At 49.6% G+C, this 15,818-nt stretch overlaps 1 protein-coding gene across 1 annotated transcript in view; it reads left to right on the top strand.

Annotated features, from left to right (window-relative positions):
- DSCAML1 (DS cell adhesion molecule like 1) overlaps positions 1–15,818 on the top strand; it is a 367,266-nt gene that overhangs the window by 210,530 nt on the left and 140,918 nt on the right. The window lies entirely within an intron of this gene.

Here is a 15,818-nt window from a genome sequence, read left to right as displayed (position 1 = left end):
GTTCTCCCACCCTCCTCAGCCAGCTGCCTCCTGCATTGCAGTGAGTGAGGATAAACAGGGGTTCCATTAGCAAGCAATTGGGTCACACCCCCATGGCCCTGATGGCATCCCTTAAATACCAGTGCTGTTCTGATTTATGCATGCTTACAGATATATTTGTAGGAACTGAAACTGCTCATTTAAAATAGCAGATAAGCCGGGCACGGTGGCTCACACCTGTAATCCCAGCACTTTGGGAGGCCGAGGTGGATGGATCACAAGGTCAGGAGATCGAGACCACCCAGGCCAATCATGGTGAAACCCCATCTCTAATAAATATGCAAAAGTTAGCTGGGCATGGTGACGGGCACCTGTAGTCCCAGCTACTCAGGAGGCTGAGGCAAGAGAATTGCTTGAACCTGGGAGGCGGGGATTGCAGTGAGCCGAGATCACGCCACTGCACTCCAGCCTGGTGACAGAGCAAGAATCCATCTCAAAAGAAAAGAAAAAGAAAAGCAGATAACCCCCCAAAACCTTTCCATTTGATTTGAAGTGCATTTTGGGGGGCAGAAAATTTGAATTCCTAATTCCATTTTGCTGAGCATCAAAATGAGGCGAGTCACGTGGAAGGATTGAATGACTATGAAGACAGGAGGCCCTGAATAATCCTGGGAGATAATATTTACAAGGATAATCTGGACAGAGATCATAAAAATCAGACTGTAGCAAAGACTCAGGCCATCCACTACTAACGGGGAATATTTTCGATGGCTTCAAGTCATGTTGTAATCATAAGAGCTAATATGTATTGGGCACTTGTCCTGTGCCAAGTATCATTCTGAGTACTTTCCTTGTATGATCTTATTAATCTTCCCAACAACTCTGTGAACTAGGTGGGTAATCCTGTTAAGCCATTTTACAGAAGAGGAGACTGAGTCACTTGCCCAGAGCTCAGGCTCTATGCCACCATATTACAGTTGAATATGCCACATCCTCTGTATTCAAATGTAGCAAGCAACGTTCAGAGCCATTCAAAACCAACCCACTTCAACTTCAACTTGGCAGCTTAAAAAACAAAACCAGCCAGGTGTAGTGGCTCACACCTGTAATCCCAGCACTTTGGGAGGCCAAGGCGGGCAGATCACGAGGTCAGGAGATCGAGACCATCCTGGCTAACATGGTGAAACCCTGTCTCTACTGAAAATACAAAAAATTAGCCAGGCGCAGTGGCGGGCACCTGTAGTCCCAGCTACTCGGGAGGCTGAGGCAGGAGAATGGTGTGAACCTGGGAGGCGGAGCTTGCAGTGAGCTAAGATAGCCCCACTGAACTCCAGCCTGGGTGACATCAAAAAAAGAAAAAAAACAAAAAACCAAAGTGGCTGTACACTCCAGGTGATGCACATGTCTGATTTTTCCTGACTTGGAACACAGAACAATTAGCAAAGCTGCCGGCAGGTACCCAGGCGCTGAGAACTTTGCTCTGAGGACTCAAAGGTTGAGACAGTAGTGGTCTAGTTTTGTGTTGAGCAAGTGTTGATGCCAGATATGCTTGAAGGACTCTGGATTTGGGCAAACCTGATCCCGTGCAACTCCTTGATACAGGCCTGAATGCAGACAAACAAGCTTGCTTTGAGTTTTGCTTTGGGATTGGGTTTTTTCCTCCTAAACATCCCATCTTGGTAGACACTGGCTCCCGAGAAGCTGACAGGAAGGACTGTAAGTCAGTAGTGGGGCTGGGCGGAGGCAGATGGGGAATCACACCAAGAATCCCAGTGTCTCAGGATCTGGCACGAAAATGGAGCTAGAACAAAGACATTGTCCCTTCCCCTTGGGGCTAGAGCCCAAAGTTAGAGACCGGGAGATGAGGCAAGCATGAGTCAGTCATCTGAATGCAAGGGGACAGAAGCGGAAAAGAATTTAAATCTGTTTCTATTTTCCTAGCTCCCCGAGGATCCCTTAGTGTTGCGGAGGGGGTGGGGAATAGGAAAATCTCCACAAAACAGACTTGGCCTTTGGCCAGGAGGAGAAGACCCCCTGCAGGGCGGGTACAGGGTACAGGAAGCCTGCCCCCACAACTCCAAAATGTCGGGGCTTCTTTTCTTTGGCTGAAAGCATTGTGCCTGTTAAAATGCAAATTTCTGGAGAAGAGCAACATTAAAGTGAATCAGTCTTTCACACCAGGGTCTGATGGGGTCCATGATCACAGGGAATGTGGGAGTTGGAAAGGACTTCTGAGATTCATGGATTTAACCTCCTCCCATTTTGTGGATGAAGATGCAGAGGGGGCAGGACAATGACCCGGGTCACAAGGCTAGGCAGGGATGGAGCCAGGCTCTCTCCAGGCCTAATCTGGTCCAGTGTGTCAGAGGTTCCTGCTCCCCAAGGGCTCTGGGGCTAATATGGGGAGGGCAGACCTGCACAGGGAGAAGGGTGGCTAGCAATGCAGAACGGAGGGTAATGGTGCTTGTGGCAGGGACTGGAGGAGAGGGAGTCGCGTGGGCCGGGCTAATCAGGGAAGGCATCCCCAAGGAGGTGGGGCTGCAGCTGAGCCTGGAAGGCTGGCAGGCGTTCAGATTTGGATGGGCGGGGGATTCTCGCGGGGCAAGATGAGGTCAGACCACGAAGGCTAAACTGTCAGATTTGGACTTTGGCTAGTGTTCCATAGGTGAAGGGGAGCTGAGGAAGGATCTTGAGCAGAGAGGTAGAAGCCATGTTTAAGACTTGCCTGGCAGAGGGGTGTGCAGGAGGACTTGGAAGGGGGAACACCAGAGGCAAGGGGTCTTTGGTGGGAGCGGCTGGTGGGGGAAGCTGCATTGGCAATGGGTGGGCAAGAAGAGGCCAGGGGAGAGGGTCGCAGACCTGTCTAGGCCCCGCACAGCAGTATGCAGAGGGGAAAGGCTAGGTTATCTAGTTTCTTGAACTAGATAACCACCTGGTTACTGGGTGACCTTGCATGACTGTCTTCACCTCTCTGGGCCTCGATATTCTCATCTTCAAAATGGGAATGCTAGTGCTAACAAAATAATAATAACATCCCTGCCTCCTATGCCACGTTGTGAGAATTAAATGGGATCATGTAATGCAAACACTCTGAAAGCATGAAGTGCTGTTAGCATTCTTTTGTCCTCTTTCCCTCTTGGAAATCAATACTGAAATCATTCCATATTTCTCCCACTCAGGCTTCTTGGGTTTCAACTTTATTTACTTCAGGGCACAACCTGAGAACTGAGGGGTCAATACCCCCGCGCAGACACCACAGCCCATGGGCCAGGGCACACAGCAGGAGCACTCAGGCCCAGCCTTCCCCAGAGCTGGAGGGGCCCGGCTTCCTGGCAGGGCCCTGCAGGGATTCCCCTCTCCCTGGCAGCCTGGCACTCTCTGGTTTGCACTTGGCAGGCCTGAGGGTCCCCCTCACTGTCCGTCCAAGCATGAGTAACTCTCTCTCTTTCTCCCCCATGCTTACCCAGGCATCCTTAGGCATAAGCATTTAATTTATTTATATTTATGAAACCTCCAACTAGGTCAATGCACTTTTATGCACATCTTCATAATTATTGATACCATGAGCGGAAGAAGAGGACCATGTGGGCTGGAGGAACCGGCTTATCCTTCTCTCAACCAGCCAAGGTCCTTGGAGACCCAGTAAGGGGAAAGTACCTTTTTGGTGTGCTAATTGCTGAGTTGGTATCCAAGCCTGCCTTCCTCAGCCATGGCTCAGCACTTCTCCAAAGGAATAGAGAACAGTTTCGTGGGTTCAAACCATACCACACCCCAGGTCCCACTGAACTTGTAAATGGATACAGAGCCCAACATCCACAAAGCAGCACCTGAAATAAAATTAGACACCAACTCCAGAAGAAACCCGGCTGATTCTCACATTAAATGAAACTTAACATTTCTTTTCTACAAGTCCCAGGAACCCTTCTTGTCCCCTGAACTCATTCCTGTCTCCTCAAATGCATGTCCCTTGCTTTCAGAGAACCCACATCCAATGATCAGGGGATCTCGGGTCCTGTGAGAACTGTGGTGTGCTCCTTACAGGAAGCTGTGCCTAGGGATCTGGCCTGGGTCTTTAAATACAGGGAGAAGTGAATTTTGAGGAGATAGGATGAGATCGGGGACAAGAAGGTTTCTGGAAATGAAGGTAGAATCAGTGTAAACAATTAACTAAATTTGCTGGTATTGGTTTCTAGAAAGGCATGCATGGGCTTTGGGTCAGAAATTCTGAGCTTAAATCCTGGCTTCATCACTTACCAGCTGTGTGACCTTAATCAAGTTAACATTTCTAAGCCTCAGTTGCTTCATCTATAAAACGGGGATAATAGTCCCTGACTCAGAGGTGTCTTGAGAATGAAAAGAGATAACATATGCATGTGAAATTAACGCATGGATCTTACCGGCGTTCATCACAATGCTTAACGCTCAGATGCATTGTACTAAGTGAAAGAAGCTAGTCTTGAATGGCTACTCACGGTATCCTTTCATATATATGGTGTTCTAGAAAAGGCAAAACTGAAGGAAGAGAAAACAGATCATTGGTTGCCAGTTGCCAGGAGCTGGGGCTAGGGAGAGGGGCCAACAACAGGCACACGAAGGGGTTTGGCAGGGGATGGAACTGTTCTGTATCTTGATTGCGGTGGTGGTACGTCAGACCTTTCAGAATGGTACATTAAAATGGGTGAGATTTACTATATGCAAATTCTATCTCAATAAATCTGACCCCTCCATAAAAAAGACATAATACATTCATGTAAAAGCCTTAATGCATGGTGTTTACTAGATAATTACACTTTGATAGTGAGCAGGTGATCCATGGTAACTTATATTATTATCATTATTGTTGGGAGCCTCTTCCTGCCTCAAAGTGCACAGGTACGGCAATTTTTCAAAGGGGCAGAAGGGCCACAGTCCTCCTCAAAGGAGGAGGCTTCGGCTCAGTGACCTGCAGCAGTCCCTTCCAGCCTGTGACATTTGTTGAAAACATTCTACCTCGTTGGCTCACCAAGTCATTTTTGCATAAGAATGACTGTGAGGTTTTGTTCTGGCTTGAACACCTTGGCAGGCTGGCAGACCTGGGTCCCAGCCTCAGAGCTTAATAGCCACTTTCTCACCTGTCCTCATTGTTCTTTAATCTGTGTAATTTTAGGACCCTGTTCAGCACCTTCTCCATGTTCAAGGTTCCCATTGATAATCATGATCAGCACTTACCTAGGTGCTTTTCATTTTCAAAGCCCATTAATTAACACTAATTAATCCACACAGCAGTGCTAGAAGGAAGGGGAGCTATCATTATCCTGGTTGCAAAAAAGCAGGAAAGAAGAAGGCTCCAGATGATTTGCCCATGGCTTCAAAGAAGAGAGAGAGAGAAGGAGAAGGAAATCCTAAGCAGAGAACCCTGGTACCTCAGATCCCAGCTTAAGACCAGAACTATTAACGATCATTAAAATGGCCAACATGTATTTAGCAATTACGGTATGCAAGTCACCACAAAGAGCCTTTTGTGCATTTTCTCATTTAAATATCATGAAATTCGGTCCGGCACGGTGGCTCACGCCTGTAATCCCAGCACTTTGGGAGGCCGAGACGGGTGGATCATGAGGTCAGGAGATCAAGACCATCCTGGCTAACACAGTGAAACCCCGTCTCTACTAAAAATACAAAAAAATTAGCCAGGTGTGGTGGCAGGCACCTGTAGTCCCAGCTACTCGGGAGGCTGAGGCAGGAGAATGGGGTGAACCTGGGAGGCAGAGCTTGCAGTAAGCCGAGATCGCGCCACTGCGCTCCAGCCTGGGTGACAGAGCGAGACTCTGTCTCAAAAATAAATAAATAAATATGAAATTCCTGAGAGTACTTATGTGCCATGATTCTGTGTCTTTTACCGATACAGAGAGATTAAGTACCTACCCGAGGTCACACAGCCAACACAGTCCAGAGTAAACCTCTTCCAAACCTGGCTCTACCAGATTGCCCCTTAGAGTTAAAGCTTGCACTGAGTCCCTTGAGCCAGCACCTAGGTGAGAAAGCCGCTGGTAACTTTGCCTTGTCCTCACCATGTACAAAGAAGGAATGAAAGGGTATTTGGAGGCAGCCAGCCCAGGAAGTATGAGTCACAGAAGCCACAGAAAAGATTATCTCCTGAGTACATTTCCTCCCTACTCTCTGCCTCAGTTTCTGTCCTTGTTCCACGAGAAGACTATCTATTCATTTTCTATACAAACACTTAAGGAGCTCAGCACAACCTTGAACTCTGAGACACTTGAAGATGAGTTAGGTATAATCCCCGTCTTCGTGGAATTTACCAGGTCTCTGGGAAGCAAAGCTCTGATGACGGAAACAGCTAGACAGCTAAATAGCTATAAAAAACTGACACTCTTCCCAATTATGCTACTTTCTAAATCACACTTCTGGACTCCACAAAACCTTTACATGGGATAACAAAATTAATTATTAAAGATTCTAAATATATCATGTACCTCTAGAACTGGAAGGGAACTTACATTTACTTATTTATTTGATAAATATTTATTGAGTATCTACAATGTGCCAAGCAGTGTTCTAGGCACTAGGAATACAGTGGCAAACAAAACAAATGAAGTCACTGACCGCATAGATTTTATATTCTGGAGGAGAGAGACAGTCAACAGACAAGCCAGAAAAACATCATCAGAGACTGGAAAATATCAAACTATGTGGCACATACTGTGCAGAGAATGAAACTAGAAGAAACTAAAAGAGTGCTCAATATCTACTTTGAATTAGGTGGTCAGGGAAGGCCTGTCTGCAGAGGTGACATTTAGCTGAGACCTAAATGGAGGAAGGAGCCAGCTGTGCGGAGATCAGGGAAGAGCTTCTAAGTAGAAGGAACAGCTGGTGCAAAAGCTCAAAGTGAAAATGATCCAGTTGTGCCCAAGGAGTGGGCAGACAGCTGGAGTACCCAGAGTGGCATCAACAAGGATGGGGAGCCCTAGAGAGGAGGTCCAAGAACTGGGCAGGGCCAGATCGTAGAAGGCTCTAGGTCACCGTAAAGAGTTTGAATTTGCTTGTAAGTGTTATGGCAAGCTCTGGAGGAGATGACATGCTTTTCAAAGGAGCACTTGAGCTGTCAAGTGGAGAATGGATTACAAGAGGACAAGAGTAGAAGCAGAGAGAACACTGGGCTGCTAGAGCCTGGGTAGGGGAGGAGGGAGATGTTGACCTGGCCATGGCAATGTACTTAGAGAGGATTTAGGTGAGTCTGAGATATATTTGGAGATAGAACCAACAAGACTTGCTGATAATTGGGTGAAGGCAGAAAGGAAAACAGAAGAATCAAGGATAACTGCTATATTTTTCGATTAAGTATCTGGATGGGTTGGGATGACCTTCATGGGGAATGGGAAGACTGGGGAGCAATAGGCTGGAGGGCTGAGGTAAGGCTAAGTTTTCTGTGCTGAACATGATCACTTTGCAATGACTATTAGATATCCAGGTGGAGGTAAAGAGTAGGCAGTTCTGGGGAAAGATCAGGGCTACAGATTCAAACCTGGGAAGTCATTGGCATATGGGATGGACTTCGAGCCATAGGAGAGAGTCTAAATAGCAGAGGGAGCGTAGGACCTTGGGGCACACCAATATTTATTTTATATTTATATTTTTCATTGATTTTTGAGACCAGATCTTGCTCTGTTTCCCAGGCAGGAGTGCAGTGGTGCCATCATAGCTCACTGTAGCCTTGAACTCCTGGACTCAGGCTATCCTCCCACCTCAGCCTCACGAGTAGCTAGGACTATGGGGACATACCACTGAGGCTGGCTAGTTTTTTTTTTCTTTCTTTTTTTTTTTGAGACAGAGTCTCCTTCTGTCACCCAGGCTGGAGTGCAGTGGCGCGAACTCAGCTCACTGCAAGCTCCACCTCCCGGGTTCATGCCATTCTCCTGCCTCAGCCTCCTGAGTAGCTAGGACTACAGGTGCCCGCCACCATGCCCGGCTAATTTTTTTGTATTTTTTAGTAGATACGGGGTTTCACCGTGTTAGCCAGGATGGTCTCGATCTCCTGACCTCATGATCTACCTGCCTCGGCCTCCCAAAGTGCTGGGATTACAGGCGTGAACCACCGCGCCCGGCCAAGCCTGGCTAATTTTTAAAAAAATTTTTTAGAGGTGGGGTCTTGCTCTGTTTGCTGGGCTGGTCTTGAAATTCTGGCCTCAAGTGATCCTGCTGCCTTGGACCCCCAAAGTGCTGGAATTACAGGCATGAGCCTCTGCACCCAGCCCACACCAATATTTAGATGTGAAACAGAAGGGAGGAAGCAGGAAAGGAGACTGAGAAGGTGTGGCAGTGAGGGAAAAGGGTGATTGGGATAGACTGGTGTCATGGAAGCCAAGAGAAGTTCGGATTTTTTTCTTTCTTTCTTTTTCGAGACGGAGTTTCCCTCTTGTTGCCTGGAATACAATGGCGCAATCTTGGCTCACTGCAACCTCTGCCTCCCAGATTCAGGCAATTCTCCTGCCTCAGCCTCCAAGTAGCTGGGATTACAGGCATGCACCACCACGCCTGGCTAATTTTTGCATTTTTAGTAGAAACGGGGTTTCACCATGCTGGTCAGGCTGTTCTCAAACTCCTGACTTCACCATGCCAGGCTGCGAAGTTCAGATTTTTAATAGGCAAGAGGGGTCAACTGGGTGAATGCCTCTGGTGGACCAGGTAGGATTAGAAGATCTTGCTTGGGGCTGGGTGTGGTGGCTCACACCTGTAATCCCAGCACTTTGGGAGACTAAGGCAGGCGGATCACTTGAGGTCAGTAGTTCAAGACCATCCTGACCAACATGGTGAAACCCCGTCTCTACTAAAAATACAAAAATTAGCCAGGCGTGGTGGCACACACCTGTAATCCCAGCTACTTGGGAGGCTGAGGCAGGAGAATTGCTTGAACCCAGAAGGCAGAGGTTGCAGTGAGCCAAAATTGCACCATTGCACTCCAGCCTGGGTGACAGAATGAGGCTCCATTTAAAAAAAAGAAAGGAAGGAAGGAAGGAGGGAGGGAAGGAAGGGAAAGGGAAAGGGAAAGGGAAAGGAAGAAGGAAATCTTACTGGCTACATAGTTCCTAAATGTGGCCTTGCAGTAAAATCACTGTGGAGCTTTTTAAAAATGTAGATGCCCAGGTTGTGTTGAATTGGACACTCTGAGAGCAGGGCCAGGGCATCCGTACTTTCTAAGATATGTTCCAGGTGATTCTGGTACAGCCAGGCCATGGACAGGGATCTCAGAACCACTAATCTTATCCAGCCGTTGGGCCAGAGACCAGAGAGATTCAGTAACCTCAGGTAGTGACACCAGTACCAGAGACCTATGGGCTAGACCACAGGCTCCTGTTACCTAATGTGGGGCTCTGTCCATTACACTCTATTGCCATTCTGGTTGGGGCATTGGGGGTGGGTATGATTCGCCATATAGAAGAAGAAATTAAATTCTCAATCAAGGATTCAAATTTCAAAATAAGCCCAAGCCATGTGAAAAGTGTGATGCCTCTCGTAGGATGCCTAGAATATGCAGATCAATGGTAATAAGCCTTCGGAGTCCACCAGGTCTGTGACTCCTGCCTAGTTCTCAGTTATCTGCATTTGGATTATCCACTTTCGTTGATGAAAATGTTGACGCTCTAGCTGATTGTTCTCTAACACTCGGGGCACAGCTGGGCCACATTGCTCCGGCAGCAACACATGCTCAGGAAGCGAAAGCTAAAAGCGTTTTGGGTACAAAGAGAAAAGGGCTTGTGGGAACAGTCAGCCTTGACTCTGTTGTACGAGGCATTTAGGAAGGGGTGGCAGGGCCAGGGACATGTCCATTTCTTGAGCTGGTATTGTGCGTCAGGCACGGTGCTAGGAGCTCCCTTAACAAGCTCGGTATCTTCATTCTTGTAGTCATTTCTGTGGACTGAAATCCATACTGAAAGCTGGAAGGCAATGAACATGTTGGTAAAGTGAAGGCAACTGGGAGTAGAAAGCAATCAAACAAATGTTGGGAGAGTCCGCTGTTGGGAAAATGGCCTCGTGCTCCATGGAATGGTGAGGAGCAAGACTGGACCCAAGAGCCCGAGCCAGATTGTTCCTCATGCCCTGTGGAGAGCCCCTCACCTCTGGGAAGGGGAGCTGATCTTCCTCCTCGCTGGACAGGAACCCCCTCATCCATCCACATGGAATCCGTGAACCCAAGAGTGAGACACCAAACCCAATCACCCCTCTCAAGGCAGCTTCTTCACAGACCCTGGTTTTAAAGGGGTCAGTTGGTCCTGGAAGGTCCGGGTGAGGGTACAGCAGCCTCAGCACACACCCATCACAGGGTGCTGATGGGATTCTTCAGAGCCCAGGTTCTGCTGTTGTAGGGCAGGAGCCTCGCTGGTGGAAAAAGTGCTCTTTGGGTAGGTGGAAGGGCTGGACACTCGGGCTCTGGCATCCTATTCAGAGCCCAGACAAGCACCCAGGACCCTCTGCATCCTCTCTATTCTGTAGCGCAGACAAGGGTATCATTCCAGCGGTGTGGGCACAAGCCTTTGCTTGCTTGCTTTTTTTTTTTTTTTTTTTTTTTTTTTGACAGAATCTGGCTCTGTCACCCAAACTGGAGTGCAATGGTGTGATCACGGCTCACTGCAGTCTCCAACTCCTGGGTTTGAGTGATCCTCCCACCTCAGTCTCCTGAGCAGCTGGGACCACAGGTGTGCACCACCATGCCCAAGCCTTTGGTTCTTTTTATTATTCTCAACTACTATGTGTGGAGAGCAAAGCTCTGCCTATTTGAAAGACCCTGACTTACAACACCTTAGTTGGAGGTCAAGCTCTGAGCTCTTCTCATGCAGGGGTCTCAGCCCTGACCCCACAGCAGATCACCAAAAGAAGCTTTATCAAACCAGATGCCAGGACTTCACCTTGGCCTACTGAATCAGAAGCCTCAAGGGTGGAGCCTGGGCCTCTAAGTTTGAAAAGTGACCCTAATATGCATCAGAGGCTGAGAACCACCAGTTGGAACTTATCAGGTCCCCTGCAAGCCTTTCCTCTTCTAAGCAACTCCCTACCTCACCCCATTTCTTCTAGTTTCTGTGGTGGGTCTCAAACCATGAGTCATCCCGGGTGCTTTGCTCTGGTTTCTACCAACAGAGCCCAGGCCTCCAGATGTGGTCCCAGAGCCTCTTGTTCTCAGGACACAGGACTTCTGTTCTGCTTTTTATTTTTGAGACGGAGTTTTACTCTTGTTGCCCAGGCTGGAGTGTAATGGCACTAACCTTAGCTCATTGCAACCTCAACCTCCTGGGTTCAAGCAATTCTCCTGCCTCAACCTCCCGAATAGCTGGGATTACAGGTGCCCACCATGCCCAGTTAATTTTTGTATTTTTAGTAGAGACAGTGTTTCACCGTGTTAGCCAGGCTGGTCTCGAACTCCTGACCTCAGGAGATCCATCCTCCTCGGCCTCCCAAAGTGCTGGGATTATAGGCGTAAGCCACCGCACCCGGCAGGACTTCTGTTCTAGTAACCGTGCCTGCTCACCCCTGGGATTGTAGCATGTGGCCAGGCCTCCCATTCCTGGGCCAGGCAGTGGACTCTTTCCCTCTAGGTACTGCTCTTTGCACATGCTGCTTTCTGTAAAGTCTGGCTGGTGCTGGTACCCAGGGAGGTTCCGTGGCAGGCCCCCCAGCAGGGCAGGGGCAGAGCCCAGAGGACCTGATGCCAGTCCTCATTGAGTCCAGGCCTGCACTTCTGCCCTTGAGAGGTAGGGAGTGCCAGGCTCAGGGGCTCACACACTTGGAGCTGCTCTCAGAGGGGAGATGATAGGGGGAGGCACCGCAAAGACAGTGCAGGGTCACCGAGTTTGTGTCCACTGGTGAATGATAAAGGGTCCCTGGGCCTGGAGGAAAGGCCAACCCATGGCTCTCTGGCAGAGGCCCAAGAGCAGAGAGTAGGTGATTTGCAGAAAGGATGTGGGCCTCAGAGGCAGTCCAAACCATGACAGCTCAGCTCCCCAATAATACCAGCAGGCAACTTCCTTCGGAGCCCCCCCCAAGGAACCCTCCACCTAATCTCCCCACAGTGGTAGACACTAGGGCCTCTTTCAAGAGTAGGGAAGACACACCCTCAGTACCAGGCCTCTCTAGGACCACCCAGGGATTCAGAACTCTGCTGCTCATTCCCCTGACTCTAAATGGGTAGGTTTAGCCCAAAAATGTAGCACCCATTTGTTTTTCTGGAGAACTGGATCCCCCAGGGGAGAAAGTGAGACCAAGAGCTAGAATGTGCAGTTGCCAGAGTGGCCCAGGAGTCAAGGTGGAAGGGTGGGTGGACACGCTGAGTCCCCTTCCTTCCCATCCAGCTCCTAGAATGAGGGATCCAGCACTTCCTCCTTCCCATCTCCAGAGAGCTATGGAATGGTAGAGCTGGAGGGAGCTCCGGGGGAAGCAGAAAACAGCCTTGGCTTCCTAAATGTCCTGCCAAGCATGAGGGACCCACAGCAGCAGAGGGAGGAGGCAGTAGCCGGCAAATGCCGGGCATTCTCCTTCAGCTGTGCCAGGGGCCCTGAAGGATGTGGTGGGACAGGGCCGAAGGGAGCAAGGTTCTCCATCAGGGAAGGTGCCTGCATCCTTCTCCAGCGCTCTCTTTGGGATGCCACTCTTTGGCTGTGTTCTGGAAGCATAAGGGAGAACTTAACATTTGGGGCTTAGTGCTCCATGGGGGGGCTGAAGCATCTTTGCTATGCTGCATGGCATTGCAGTGGTGGGCAGCAGGAGGCTTCGGGGCAGAGGATGCTGCTGGCTTCACCAGAGAGCTGTCTTCACTGCAGGATCCTGCCCACCTCTGGATGTCTTGACTCAGGGATGCCCCCCCCAGAGGATCACCTGGCTCGGGCTGGAGCAGAGGGTGGGGTGGAGCACAGAGGTACCACCTGCTAAGCCTGGGGCAGAGTGATCCAGTGGAAGGCTCTGAATGGAAGAGAGATGGGCTCCCCTGCCTCCTGTAGCTGTCAGGGGCTGTCAAAGGCAGCCCTGCCCAGCCGGCCCCAGCAGCCCAGCTGAGAGGGGATTGAAAGATTCCTCCAGACTGGAGTCTAGTTAATAAGGACCCGTGTCTAGGCATCAATAGCCATAAATGCAAAACCCTCTAGGCTCTAGAAAGCTGGACCCAAGCTTGCAGAGGGCGTATGGCCAGCATACTCTGGGCATGATCCGTGGCAGTAACAGATCGGGGTTGGAGTGTTCAGATCACCTTCTGATTGTGTGACAGGACATGCGTGAGCTTCGAGTACTAGCTCATAGAAGCAGTATAAACTTGAGATCCATTTTCCCCATTTGGAGAAGGGGAAGGTAAAACAATAGCTCTCTCCCAGGGCCATTATGAAGAACGGCTAAGATAACAACTGTGAAAATGCTGTTATCACCATTAGGGCCATTATGAACATTAAAGCTGATGGGGTTTAATCTACAGGTCACTTCTCCTCTTCCTCTGCCCCTGGATGATGCCTGATTGACCCCACACTCTGCGAGAGCAGGGCTTTCTGGCCCTGTGAGGTCTCCAGAGCAGCAGGGTGGGCCAGAGCCTGAGAGAAGCAGGTCTAGTTATACCTGCACTTGAACGGGCAGAGGAGAGAACCTAATCAACCACCACTTATCTAATGAAGGGCAGGGGCTCATTTGCCTTCACTCAACTGATTTGTGGGAACCAGATCTTTGCACGTCATTTCCCCACCCGCCCCACCACCACCCCGCCGATGTTGGCCTTCCTAATAATTCTCCTGCAAGTACTTATTGAGCACTGTGTGCCCACCATGGGTTCTAGCTTACAAACAGAGCTGGTGTGGGCCGGGCGCGGTGGCTCAAGCCTGTAATCCCAGCACTTTGGGAGGCCGAGACGGGCGGATCACGAGGTCAGGAGATCGAGACCATCCTGGCTAACACAGTGAAACCCCGTCTCTACTAAAAATACAAAAAATTAGCCGGGCGTAGTGGCGGCGCCTGTAGTCCCAGCTACTCGGGAGGCTGAGGCAGGAGAATGGCGTAAACCCGGGAGGCGGAGCTTGCAGTGAGCCGAGATCGCGCCACTGCACTCCAGCCTGGGGGCGACAGAGCGAGACTCCGCCTCAAAAACAAACAAACAAACAAACAAAAAACAAACAGAGCTGGTGTGACCAGAGGATACACCCTTGACTAAAGGGAGTGGGGTAAGGGGTCCCTCCGGCAGAAGAATGAAATAGGGAGAGGAGGCTAATGCCACAAGCCAGTTTCACAAGGAGTAATCCACATTCATTATCATGGCAATGAAATGCCAGGTTGGACACCAGGAACCCTGACTTCCTCCAGACTTCCTCACCAGCCAGCTGGGTGACATTTCCTCACCTCCCAGGCCTAGGCTGGAAACCTACAGCTGTGCAAGCCCTTGTGAAAACTACAAGAGAAATGTTTACTCTTTAGAAGAGGAAGGCAAGAATGTTAGAGGGAAGGGGTCCCAATCCAGACCCCAAGAGAGGGTTCTTGGATCTCGTGCAAGAAAGAATTCAGGGCGAGTCCATAAAGTGAAAGCAAGTTTGTTAGGAAAGTAAAGGAATAAAAGAGTGTCTACTCCATAGACAGAACAGCCCCCAGGGTTGGCCATTTCTCTGGTTATTACTTGATGATTTGCTAAACAAGGCGTGGATTATTCATGCCTCCCCTTTTTAGACCATATCGGGTACACTCCATGAAAACATAACATTGGAAACTGTATTGGCACTGGTAGGAGTGTAGCAGTGAGGACAACCAGAGGTCACTGTCATCACCATCTTGGTTTTCGTGGGTTTTGACCAGCTCCTTTACTGCAACCTGTTTTATCAGCAAGGTCTTTATGACCTGTATCTTGTGCTGACCTATCTTATCCTGTGACTTAGAATGCCTTAACCGTCTGGGAATGCAGCCCAGTAGGTATCAGCCTCATTTTACCCAGCCCCTATTCAAGATGGAGCTGCTCTGGTTCAAATGCCTCTGACAGGAGCACATTTGTAGGTGGGAGGAGGATGGGCTGAAGACCCAGACCAAGGGCCTTCATCTGCATCCACTCTTCCTCGTTCACCTTCCTCTCAAATAGCTGGTCCCAGCAGGATAGCACAGAGCTCACCTGGGCTCCAGGGCAGGTTCTTCCCCTGGGAATACCCGAAATCTCAGCAGAACAGTGTGATGAAGGCTAGTGCTCCAGGAGGCCAGAAAGACCAGATGAAAGAGTGCTGGACAGAGTCCAGAGAGTGGGCTCCTCCTTCCAGCATGGCCCCTCACTCATTCAGTCCACGATCTTGGGAGCATCATTCCCTCTCTCTGAGCTTCAGTGTCCTCCTCTGTGAAATGTGCACAGTAATAGCTACCTTTAGGACAGGTAAGAGTGACAGCTGCTCAGTAAATTGTAGCAATAACTGCAATGATAAGGATGATCTCCAAAGCCCTTTGCTGCTCTCAAATCCTCTGCTCCCAGGCCAGGGATATTTCTCAAGCCCCCACAACCATTTGTTCTAGAGGCAGAGGGTCCTGGGCACAGCCGTGGTCCCTCTGGAGCTCTGGTCTCCCAACATCTTCCCCACCAGGGCTCTGCTTGTCTCCATAATGAGGTTTGAGTTTCATTATATCATTTGTCTGGTGCCCAGCTAAACATCATTTGACATAGGCACAGGTTCTGCAAGAGACCGAGAGTAATCCTTAAAGCTTAGCATCTACCCTCAGCTGCCATGTGTGGGAAGCTGGTCTTGCAGCTGGCGTGAGGCCAGGCTGGCGGAAAGCTGGATCCTGATTCCTCTTTGAGCTCCTCCAAGGAACAAGGCTTCAGCCTCAGCACCAGGTTCCAGCTGCCGTGGCCAGTG

This window comes from Theropithecus gelada, chromosome 14 (genome assembly GCF_003255815.1).
Source record: "Theropithecus gelada isolate Dixy chromosome 14, Tgel_1.0, whole genome shotgun sequence".
Lineage (NCBI taxonomy): Eukaryota > Metazoa > Chordata > Mammalia > Primates > Cercopithecidae > Theropithecus > Theropithecus gelada.
This window is presented reverse-complemented; position numbering and strand designations above follow the sequence as displayed.